The sequence below is a fragment of the Lithobates pipiens genome, unplaced genomic scaffold (assembly GCF_037356315.1).
Source record: "Lithobates pipiens isolate NorthernLeopardFrog02 unplaced genomic scaffold, aLitPip1_a1.2 Scaffold_8, whole genome shotgun sequence".
Taxonomy (NCBI): Eukaryota; Metazoa; Chordata; class Amphibia; order Anura; family Ranidae; genus Lithobates; species Lithobates pipiens.
In genome coordinates, this window is record NW_027507903.1 from 6,804,927 (window position 1) to 6,818,311 (window position 13,385).

Here is a 13,385-nt window from a genome sequence, read left to right on the forward strand (position 1 = left end):
GGGGGCGCGCAAACAAGTTCTGAAAAACCCCAACAATCACAGCCTCACTGTGTCCATCTTATGCAGCCTCGCTGTGTCCATCTTATACAGCCTCACTGTGTCCATCTTATGCAGCCTCGCTGTGTCCATCTTATACAGCCTCACTGTGTCCATGTTATGCAGCCTCACTGTGTCCATGTTATGCAGCCTCACTGTGTCCATGTTATGCAGCCTCACTGTGTCCATGTTATGCAGCATCACTGTGCCCATCTTATGCAGCATCACTGTGCCCATCTTATGCAGCCTTACTGTATCCATCTGATGCAGCCTCACTGTTTCCATCTTATGCAGCCTCACTGTTTCCATCTTATGCAGCCTCACTGTGTCCATCTTATGCAGCCTTACTGTATCCATCTGATGCAGCCTCACTGTATCCATCTTATGCAGCCTTGCCTCACTGTGTCCATCTTATGCAGCCTCACTGTGTCCATCTTATGCAGCCTCACTGTGTCCATCTTATACAGCCTTACTGTGTCCATCTGATGCAGCCTCACTGTATCCATCTTATGCAGCCTTGCCTCACTGTGTCCATCTTATGCAGCCTCACTGTGTCCATCTTATGCAGCCTCACTGTGTCCATCTTATGCAGCCTCACTGCGTCCATCTTATGCAGCCTCACTGCGTCCATCTTATGCAGCCTCACTGCGTCCATCTTATGCAGCCTCACTGCGTCCATCTTATACAGCCTCACTGTGCCCCATCAAATGCAGCCTCACTGTGCCCCATCAAATGCAGCCTCACTGTCCCCCATCAAATTCAGCCCGTTAGCGGCATTTACCTTATCTTTCACAATATAAAAAAAAATTGGGCTAACTTTTTTCCAAAAAAAAGTGCGCTTGTAAGACCGCTGCGCTAATATGGTGTGAAAGAAAGTATGGCAATGATCGCCATTTTATTCTCTAGGGTGTTAGAAAAAGAATGTATAATGTTTGGGGGTTCTAAGTCATTTTCTAGCAAAAAAACAAAACTGTTTTTAACTTGTAAACAACAAATCTCAGAAAGAGGCTCGGCCCTTAAGTGGTTAAGAATATTGGAGCAGCACTGAGTATAATATTTTGTATCATTATAGTATTATAATACTATATAATATAGTATAACAATATAGTATATAGTATTTTGTTTTTTTTTCTTAATTTGATCCGTTTTATGGCAGAAAGTAAATTATTATTTTTTCTCAAAATTATCGGTATTTTTTTGTTTTTAGTGCAAAAAAATGTATAATGTTTGGGGGTTCTAAGTAATTTTGTAGCAAAAGAAAACGTTTTTTAACTTGTAAACAACAAATCTAAAAAAGAGGCTCGGTCCTTAAGTGGTTAAGATGAGGGGCAATAAAATAAAATAAAAAAACGGGGGGTGGGGGTTGGGTGCAGATTCTCGTTAGTCACCTTACCTATTCAATTATTATTAATTATTTTTTTTATTTTTATTTTTTTGTTCATTTCTATTTTATTAACCATTAATATTTAAACTTTTTTGTTTCTGGTTGTTTTGTTCGTTAATATTTTTACACGTTTATTATATATTTATACATTTCAAAATGATAAATCTGTGTACCAGATTCATAATTTTAGTGTAGAATAATATTAGAAATGAGGAGCTGTTCTGGGAGCGTGCAGTGGGCATGCCCTGAGCACCGAAACCTCTGCCGCTAATGGGTGCAAATTCGGGGTCTTTGCTGCTGCACATATGCATAACGTGGGTGTTCCGTCAGATTAGGCGACCCGTCAGAATTGGTGACGGAAGTAAAGTTCCATCGCTGCTATCTTGCTACACCCTGCACTCCTCCATAGTAACGATACACCAAGAATGGGGCAAGCGGACATCTTGTTACACCCACCGGAGTTTTGCATTCCTCAGTTATTTTTAACAGGAAACTGTGCTTATATGGTGAAATACAGGATTTGGAAATCCATCGGACTGTTTACAATTTGGAATATAAAAGCAGAGGTTTTCGGTCACTTTAATAAACCTGTGAGGTCAGCAGGTCTACCACTGCTTTTAAAATTCACCATCTAAACAGTCCGTCGGATTTCTAAACGCTGTATTTCCCCTTATAAGCTCAGTTTCCTGTTAAAAATAACTCTGAAATGCAAAACTCCGGTGGGTGTAACAAGATGTCCGCTTGCCCCCCTTCTCGGTGTATCGTTACCGTGGAGGAGTGCGGGGTGTAGCAAGATGGCAGCGACAGAACGTCACTTCCGTTACCAATTGTGACGGGTCGCCTAATCTGACGGAACATGGGCAGTAACAAGAAGAAGCTGAAATCTAGGCGTGGGAAGGTTTACATAGTTGTATTGTTCCAGCTTAGACCATTCTAAAGCCCCATACACAAGATCGGACTTTAAACAAACTTTCCCGTGGATTTCTGTACAAAGGGCATTGGCCGTGAACTTGTCCTGCATACACACACAATCTGACTTTTTCAGCCAACTTTCACCAAATCACGTGTTTTTTTCTGCTCTTTACCGCCACCTTTGGTCAACGTCTGTATTGTTGTCTGAACTTTTGCATTGGTTCTGAGCATGTGTGGTTTGTAAAGTCCGATGGTTTTCTGTACACGCGATCGGACTTTGCTCCATTGGACTTATGTTGTCCAAAAGTTTGTCTGTTTGCAGAGCGAACTTTTGTCCGATGAAAACCGAAAAAGTTTGTCCGATGGAGCGTACACACGGTCGGATCTTGCCTTAAAACAGCTAATTTTCATGTTTGTTGTCAAAAAGTCAGATCGCGTGTACGGGCCTTAAGAAGGTATGCGTCATACCTGTAGGATCACCTAGAACCCAGCTGCCCCAGCTGACGCATTTCGGTATATGATGTGCGGTCTCGGACCTCAGCAGTCTGTAGTGGGAACATTGATTGGGGTAATAGCATTGATCTCTACTATCCTCACGTAACATCTTCCCAGATTCCTATTGTCTTCTGCAGCATCTCCCATCCAACAATGTATCCTGTCCTCACCATCTGACCCTCATCTCCTCTATTAGGTCTGCAGTCTCTGACACTCCTCTCCAGCATTTCATATATGGGACATTGTGTGGCCCTTTGGTGCTGTCAGAGGGCCCTTTATCTCATAACTTGACAACCACTGCTCTAAAACAGTGACATCAATGCCGAGGTACTATTCCTTCCGCTGACACCACTGATGGGGCATCAATTCCATCCACTGACACCAATGATGGGGCACTATTCCTTCCACTGACACCAATGATGGGGCACTATTCCTCCCACTGACACCAATGATGAGACACTATTCCTCCCACTGACACCAATGATGAGGCACTATTCCTCCCACTGACACCAATGATGGGTTACTATTCCTCCCACTGACACCAATGAGGGGGCACTATTCCTCCCAATGATACCAATGATGGGACACTATTCCACCCACTGATACCAATGATGGGGAACTATTCATCCCACTGACACCAATGAGGGGGCACTATTCCTCCCACTGACACAAATGATGGGGCACTATTCCTCCCACTGACACCAATGAGGGGGCACTATTCCTCCCAATGATACCAATGATGGGGCACTATTCCACCCACTGATACCAATGATGGGGCACTATTCCCCCCACTGATACCAATGATGGGGCACTATTCCTCCCACTGATACCAATTATGGGGCACTATTCCTCCCACTGATACAAATGAAGGGGCACTATTCCTCCCACTGATACCAATGATGGGGCACTATTCCTCCCACTGATACAAATGAAGGGGCACTATTCCTCCCACTGATACCAATGATGGGGCACTATTCCTCCCACTGATACAAATGAAGGGGCACTATTCCTCCCACTGATACCAATGATGGGGCACTATTCCTCCCACTGATACCAATGATGGGGCACTATTCCTCCCACTGACACCAATGATGATGCACTATTCCATCCGCTGACACCAATGATGGGACATCAATTTCATCCACTGACACCAATGATGTGGCATCAATTCCATCCGCTGACACTAATAATGGGGCATCAATTCCATCCACTGACACCAATAATGGGGCATCAATTCCTCCCACTGATATCAATGATGGGGCACTACTCCTCCCACTGATGTCAATAATGGGATATCAATTCAATCTGCTGACACCAATGACGGGGCACTATTCCTCCCACTGATACTAATGATGGGGCACTATTCCTCCCACTGATATTAATGATGGGGCACTATTCCTCCCACTGATACTTATGATGGGGCACTAGTCCTCCTATTAAAACCAACACTGGGGCATTTTCTACTCCCACTGGCCACAGACCACCCCCCCCCCCCCCCAAGCCTGAAGGACAGTAATCTGTCCCTTTGTTTAGAAAGTTTGGAGACCCCCCGCTCTAGATACTGGAAATCATTGTATAGACACGGCTACTACACTGCTACTCCAGTGATCCCCCTCACTAGCTTGCGGCCCTGTGTCATGCTTGCTCCAGTGAACACCGCACTTCCTCAGTCAATTCAAAGCGTTTTCTGATTGGAGCGAGGCGGAGAGGTGGATTGGTGATGTCACGACCTCCACCTCGTCCAATCAGAAAACGCTTTTGCATTTATTGAGGAATGTGTTTTGAATGGCACCTGCGCTCACTAAAGCGGGGCAGGTCAGCAGGACCCCGCCACTAAGGATGAGCTCCGGCGTGTCCGCACAGCCCACGCGCCGAGGCCGCCAGGAAGTCGGTGCGGCGCTAATCACAGGCAGTCAGACATAGTCCCGATGCGCGGCTGCAGAGATCGGGAAATGTCTCGCTGCCTGTGATTAGCGCCACACCGACTTCCTGGTGGGCTCTGCACGTGGGCTGCGCGAACACGCCGGAGCTCATCCTTACTAGTGGAGATCGCAGTAGTAGCAGTGTAGTAGCGGCGTCTACTTCAGTGGTTTCCAGCTTCCGAGGGGGGGGGGGGGGGAGGGGGGGGACAGGATATAAATAGTTACATAATTTTGGTTGAACTGGATGGACTTGTGTCTTTTTTCAACCGGACTATGTAACATCGGAAACCCAAGCTCAACAATGTAAAAGTATCCAGATCCGGAATTCTTTAAGAAAAGTATCTCTACCGATGCCGGGCATCTGACGGCGTTTGTCTTCAACGCGTTTTTTTTTTTTTTTTTTTTGCATCCTAGACACACACCTCCCGCCATTAAAGACATTAGCGAAAGTGACAGCCTGAGATATGCTGATTACAATCGGTATTCTATTGATCGGTATGTCATAGGTAATCTTTCAGGAGTTAATAAGCAGGCGCGTTTTCCAGGTCCTGACGAGTTTTACACCCTCTGCTCGTTAGCTATTCATCTTCTTAATATAAACGTCTCTGATTACACTTGATCCCTCAGGAGTGATAGTCTCTGGAAGTGACTCCAGATATGATTGGGTTTACTGATTTATTCGCGGTTTACATTACAAGGTGTTCGCAATTTAAGGGTTTCAAATGAGTACAGACACAGCGTGAAACAAATTAGATTGCAGACATTTGTCCAAGTCAGGCCCGGTGTCCACCAATGTCCGCCATGTAATACTCCGATAGATTTACAGCACAATTCCACCTGTAGGATAACGCCGACATACGGCGACAGGCGGCGTCCTAGGAAAACAGAAAAACCGATATCCGTATATTGATTAAACCCAGTGCTGGTATTTTCTATTATATATAGAAAGGCCAGTATGGTGGCCTGAAATTATGGGAGGAGCCCGGTGGAGTATATAACCAGCCCGTTCGCCTTTCCTCCTCGTCGGTTCCGGTGCGCGATATCTGATACGTCAGACATCAAGGGCCGACTATCCAGACCAGATGCAGTGAGCCTGTTCGTGAGTTCCCGCGTTATTCGTTCCCGTCTTGACAACTCGTCTTCCCGTACATCAGCGTCCGTGGGTTTCGCCGTCGGAGTGTCGTCGTACCCATCGAATTTGTCGTTTCACGTTGGGCCGGCTGTCGCAGGTTTGGCTTCGGCATCCCCTTTTCAATTATGTTTTTCGATGTACCATCAACATTCCCTGTACTCTCGACCCGCTCGCTTCTTTTAAATCGAATGTTTTACTGTGGCCCTCGTACGCATGTCACTATTTTCTATTTTCGATGTAGTCGTTGTCACTTTTCGACACGTTCGATTACGCCACGTCAGGCGATTCATTCGCAGGTACGGCATTCGAAACCATTCGTCTGCCCGAGCATTTCTATTAGTATCGGTCGAATCATTTGACTCACAGCCGACTGCTTGTTACGACAAGGCAAGCAGTCCACACGTTTCGCTTTGTCTGCTCCAGTTCGAATATATGTCTCTTCATTCATGCAGTTATGTTATGTATCTTATTTTATCTCATGTCAAATCATTTCACTCCCAGTCATTTCTACCGTTTCAAATCATTTCTGTCACTAGTCGCGCTCCGGCGCGAATCTTGTCGCACCTCTGGTGCACCGATTCGCTTTGAAGTGCCCCAGGGTTCGGCCTCATTTCTGTACATGCTCCAGAGACTGAATCACTCGCAGGTTCACGCACGGTCCCTGATTCTCGTCTCTGTCATGGCATACCATTTCTGTCACTTATTACGCTCCAATTCGAATCCTGTTGCATTCCTCTATGCACCGATTCGTCCTGGTGTGCCCAGCGGCTACGCCTCATTTCGGTACATGCTCCAGAGATGGATTCTTTGTAACCTACAGTCCAGTCGTTGAATCCTGTCTCTGTCATGGGACATCATTTCTGTCACTTATTACACTCCAATTCAAATCCTGTCGCATTTTTTATGCACCGATTCGTTCTGGTGTGCCCAGCTGCTACGCCTCATTTCAGTACATGCTCCAGAGACGGGTTCTTTATTGCTACCATCAGTCCAGTCGTTGAATCTTGTCTCTGTCATGGGATATCATTTCTGTCACTTATTACGCTCCGATTCGAATCCTGTTGCGTTTATTTATGCTCCGATTCGTCCCGGTGTGCCCAGCTGCTACGCCTCATTTCAGTACATGCTCCAGAGACGGATTCTTTGTTGTAACCATCAGTCCAGTCGTTGAATCTTGTCTCTGTCATGGCATATCATTTCTGTCACTTATTACGCACCAATTCGAATCCTGTCGCATTCCTTATGCACCGATTCGTTCTGGTGTGCCCAGCTGCTACGCCTCATTTCAGTACATGCTCCAAAGACAGGATTCATCTGTTTGGTTCAAGGGCTCGTCCTCTGATTCTTGTCTTTGTCATGGGTTTTTCATTTCATTTCACCTATCACGTTCCGGTACGAATAGTCACATCGGTGTACCAAATTCGTCTCGGCGTGCCCCAGGAATGGCCTCATTTCAGTACATGCTCCAGAATCCGTTTCGTGCTCGGTCGCAAGTTGTGGCATGGCGATCCGGATCTCTGTCATGGCAGGTTCTCTCATTTCACTGTCACATACCGCTTCCCGGCTTGGCTCCAGTTGATTCTTCAATGTTTGGATGCCTGCCGGGGGGCCTTGCTCCTCGGCCTCATTTCATTATAGATTGCCTTCAAAAGGGAAACACAGCTTCGTTTAGGCGTGTCTCGCTGTTTTCTCCACATACAAGCGCAGACTTCTTGCAATCGTTGCAAACACACATCCAAGCGTAGACTTCTTGCAATCGTTGCAAGCACGCATCCAGACATAGACTTCTCGCAATCGTTACAAGCACGCATTCGAGCATAGATCTCTTGCACTTATTACTAGCACGCATTTGAGCATAGACCTCTTGCAATCGTTGCAAGCACGCATTCGGGCATAGACCTCTTGCAATCGCTGCAAGCACGCATTCAAGCATAGACCTCTCGCGGTCATTACAAGCACGCATTCGAGCATAGACCTCTTGCAATCGTTGCAAGCACGCAGTCGAGCATAGACCTTTTGCATTCATTACAAGCACGCATTCGGGCATAGACCTCTTGCAATCGCTGCAAGCACGCATTCGAGCATAGACCTCTCGCGGTCATTACAAGCACGCATTCGAGCATAGACCTCTTGCAATCGTTGCAAGCACGCATTCGAGCATAAACCTTTTTGCATTCATTACAAGCACGCATTCGGGCATAGACCTCTTGCAATCGCTGCAAGCACGCATTCGAGCATAGACCTCTCGCGGTCATTACAATTACGCATTCGAGCTTAGACCTCTTACACTCATTACAAGCATGCATTCAAGCATAGACCTCTTGCAATCGTTGCATGCAGGCATTCGAGCATAGACCTCTGGCGATCATTGCAAGCACGCATTCGAGCATAGACCTCTTGCACTCATTACAAGCACGCATTCGAGCATAGTTCTCTTGCAATCATGGCAAGCACGCATTTTGAGCATAGACCTCTTGCAATCGTTGCAAGCAGGTGTCCAGGCACAACTTGTTGCAATCATTGCTGGCAGGCACTTCTGGCTTGCTCAATAGATTGCTTTGGGGGAAGACCTGGATACCTTCCTGGGTGTGCGTTGTATTGCGGGGTACTTATATTTATAGGTGTAGTTGATCCAGGGAAAAATCCGATTGCCTCTCGAGGGGTCAGGAAGGAATTTTCCCCAGCTGTAGCAAATTGGCCTATGCTCTGTTGGGGTTTTTTTGCCTTCCTCTGGATCAGCTGCGGGCGTAGAATTGGGTGTCGGGTTGTGTGATACCTTATTTATTTTGATTTGGTTGGACCGGATGGACTTCTGTCTTTTCCGGCCTGGCTACCCATGAAGCCTACCATAATTCCTTGCAGTCGTTGCAGGCATGAGTCCTGGCACAACTCCTTGCATTAGTTGCAGGCACGCATCCTAGCATAACATCTTGCAGTCATGGCAAGCACGCATCCTGGGTAACATCTTGCAATCATCGCAAGCACGCATCCAAACATGCATTCAAGCACAACTCCTGTAGTCTTCGCAGTGCACATGCGGTAACACGAATGGCTCACAGTCACTACGTATACATCTCCAGTGACAAACTCCCGGGCAATTGTCGCAAGCACATGTTTAAACACAACTTTAGTCACGCCAAGGCTCATGACTTAGCATAACTTCTTGCAATCATTCATTGGCAAGCACGTTCTCAGTGGCACACAAACTGGCTACACGTCATTTTCAGCAGCACTTAATTGGCCTCTCGTCTCCCGTGGCTTTCTTACAAACCATTCACTGTTGTCTGTCTATCCGTCTCTTCCTTAGGACAGTTGAGTTCAGCTTCCGTCCTGCACCAGGATCATGTAGTCACACGCAACTGGCTTCTTCCGGTAGCACGCCCAGGCTATTTCTAGCCAGCGTTCAACATTTCTTATCCTTACAGTGCACGGAGAGCCATCTGTCGTTACGGCCCATACAGCAAGATCCCCACCTCGGGGCACCCAGAGGCATCAGCCCATAGCCAACGGCAAACGCTCGCCATCACAACTGCCATCTTTAGGGGCATATTATATCCTCGCATATTCTCCAGTCTAGTCGTCCAAAAGACACCTACAGTCCCTACACGGCATGTTGAGTTCGCTATGCGCATCATCCCTCAGGGTCGCGCCTTTGTGTCACACTTATTGGTTTTACTGTCCCTCTCACAGGATCCAGAGCAAGTCCTCAGCCGGGTTCCCGCGGCAATAGCAGTCCTGGCTATGCGGGAGGAATTCCTATCGTCTGGGAATGACGTCTCCCTGTTCATTCCCTCCGTGTCTTCCCTTTCTCCCCAGGTGATGACCAACGCAGCGGCCTCCACGGGCTTGCGGCTGTTTTTTGGCCACCTCTGGCTCGCAGCTCCCTGGCCTCCCCAGTTACTGGCAATTCCTGGCTGCGCCAAGGCGTCCTCTCTGTTGGTTATGTCCTTCCTACGTCGACTGGTCCAGCTCTTGTTGTTGTTTCAGTTCAACATCCATTCTTCCTTTATCCCCGGTAAAGTCAATCAGGCAGCGGACGCCCTCTCCCGCTTTTTAACCTTGTCTCGTTTTCGTTCAGGTACCCGGAGCCGGACCAACATCAGCAGCTATCCCGGACTGGTCTCAACTGACCCTGGATTAGCCCCTCACCTCCTAGCGGCTACCCAACTCATTTGATCACTCCCTTTCCCGCAATACCCTCAAGGCCTATCAATCAGCCTGGAGGGCCTTTAACCAACTTCATCACGTATCACGGTACAGAGACGTCCCGTGTCAAGCAAGTCATAGCCTTCATTTCCTGCTGCCACTCGCAGTTGGCGTTATCCTTTAATACGATCCGGCTATACCTGACCGGTGTACAACATTTCACGTCCCTCCAGGACCCTACCGTACCCTTCCTATTTTCTTACCACGCCGTTCGGGCTGTTATGCGCGGTATCCAGAAGTGCCAGCCGATGGCCGGCACCAAAACGACTGCCTATCACAGGGGACGTTTAGGAATATGTCAGATATCCTGGCCACTTCACCTTTTCGGTCTCCACATTAGTGTCATTTACAAGCAGCCATACACCTGGCCTTTTACGGCTTCTTATGGCCAAGCGAGTTTACTTGTTGTAGCCTCACAGCACGCATGCTGTGCGAGCACTACCTGGTCCGATACGAAGACCATTTCGTCTTACACTTAGCAGTCTCCAAGACGCAGCAGCTTGGCTCGGGTTCGGACATACACTTCTATAAGTCCAACAACCGCTGGTACCCGGTCGCCATTCTCACGCGCCTGTTGACCCTTTTGGCTGATCAACCAGGAATTAGTCCTCTTCTGCCATTTCTCACTAAACCTCTGAACGCTGCCCGGTGGAACGTGTCAGGATACTCCCGGGTATCCTTCACCTCTATCCTACTCACATTATCAAGAAGTTGGGCAGATGGAGGTCCACCTGTTTCGCCCGCTACATACCCAATCCGCAAGCGGAGATGACCCAGGCCTTTGTCGAGCTCACCCAGTAACAAACTTGGATCAATAAAATGCAACCCCTACCTGAATGTTTTTGCCCCCTTATTTTGGTATACCGTACGTCAGACCAGGGCACACTTTCAGGTCCATTTCAAGTAAGCGAGTTTATGTTAACCTTGTTTGTCATCCTTATCCGTATCGGTCAGAGGGCTCCACACCATAAATAGAAAGGCCAGTATGGTGGCCTGAAATTATGGGAGGAGCCCGGTGGAGTATATAACCAGCCCGTTCGCCTATCTTCCTCGTCGGTTCCGGTGCGCGATACCCACCCACCCATCCCCTTTTTCAGGGCATTTCTCAAGATTCATACTCCTCATGAGAGTACTCATTTCACTCCATTCATATTCATTTCATTTATCACCCACTTTCTATCTAAGGTATGCCCCCTTATTTTGGTATACCGTACGTCAGACCAGGGCACACTTTCAGGTCCATTTCAAGTAAGCGAGTTTATGTTAACCTTGTTTGTCATCCTTATCCGTATCGGTCAGAGGGCTCCACACCATAAATATATATATATATATATATATATATATATATATATATATATATATATATATATATATATATATATATATATATATATATATATATATATATATATATATATATATATATAAAATATTATATATATATATATATATATATATATATATATAAAATATATAAAATATTAATATAATATATATATATATATATATATATATATATATATGTGTATATATATATATATATATATATATATATATATATATAATATATATATGTATATATGTATATATATATATAATATATATGTATATATATATATATATATACTGACCAAAAAATCTTTTTTTTTAACCACTTCAGCCCCGGAAGCTTTACCCCACCCCTCCTTCCCGTCCAGGCCATTTTTTGCTACACAGCACTGCGTTACTTTAACTGACAATTGCGCAGTCGTAGCGACGCTGTACCCAAATAAAATTGATTTTATTTTTCTGATTTCTGATAAAAAAAATAAAAAATTGATGCCCCTCCCCCCCCCCCCAAACCACAAGTAGAAATTTCTTTGTGTGGTATTTGATCACCTCTGCGTTTTTCCTTCTTCTTTTTTTTTTTTTTTGCGCTATAAACAAAAAAAAAATAGACCGACAATTTTGAAAAAAAACAAACAATATTTTTTACTTTCTGCTATAAAACGGATCCAATGTAAACAAAAAAAAAAAAAAAATGTAAAAGAAAAAAAAAAATCTGATTTCTTCATCAATTTAGGCCAATATGTATTTTGCTACATATTTTTGGTAAAAAAAATAAAATAAATAAAAATTGGTTCCCGCAAAAGTTATAGTGATACAAAATATTAAAATATTATACTTTCTGCTATAAAACGGATCCAATGTAAACAAAAAAAAAAATCCGATTTCTTCATCAATTTAAGCCAATATGTATTCTGCTACATATTTTTGGTAAAAAAATAAAATAAATAAAAATCCCAAAAAGGCGTATATTGATTGGTTCTTGCAAAAGTTATAGTGATACAAAATATTAAAATATTGCACTCAGTGCTGCTCGTAGCGACGCTGTACCCAAATAAAATTGATTTTATTTTTCTGATAAAAAAAAAAAAAAATTGATGCCCCCCCAAACCACAAGTAGAGATTTATTTGTGTGGTATTTGATCACCTCTGCGTTTTTCTTATTCTTTTTTTTTTTTCGCTATAAACAAAAAAAAAGACCGACAATTTTGAAAAAACAAAACAAAACAATATTTTTTACTTTCTGCTATAAAACAGATCCAATGTAAACAAAAAAAAAATGTAAAAAAAAAAAAAAAAAATCTGATTTCTTCATCAATTTAGGCCAATATGTATTCTGCTACATATTTATGGTAAAAAAAATAAAATAAATAAAAATCCCAAAAAGGTGTATATTGATTGGTTCTCGCAAAATGCTCCGATATTCTTAATAATCAATAAATCATACAATTGAATGTAAAAAAAAAAAAAAAGTGCAAATACATAAAGTGCAAAAAAAAATAAAAAAGTGCAAAACTGCATCAAGTCCTTTCAATACAAAATCCAATATTCTTCATAATCAATAAATCATACAATTATTATTATTATTAAATAAGATAATTCCTACTTTTTATAGGATGCTTTATGGAATTAAAATGGAATAGAACAATATAGAATAAAACAGAATAAAAGAGAAAATAAAAATAAAGAATAGTATAAACAGAATAGAGTAGAATAGATAATAAAGGGATAAAATAGATTAAAATAAAACAGAATAGAATATATTCTATACTTTTAATTTCTATTCTATTTTATTCTGTTTTAGTCTATTCCATTATTTTCTATTCTATTATTTTCTGTTTAATTCTATCTTTAGGATTGTAAGCTCTTCTGAGCAGGGCCCTCTTAATCCTCATGTTTAATTGTATTGTAACTGTATTGTCTCCCTTTTATATTGTAAAGCGCTGCGTAAATTGTTGGCGCTATATAAATC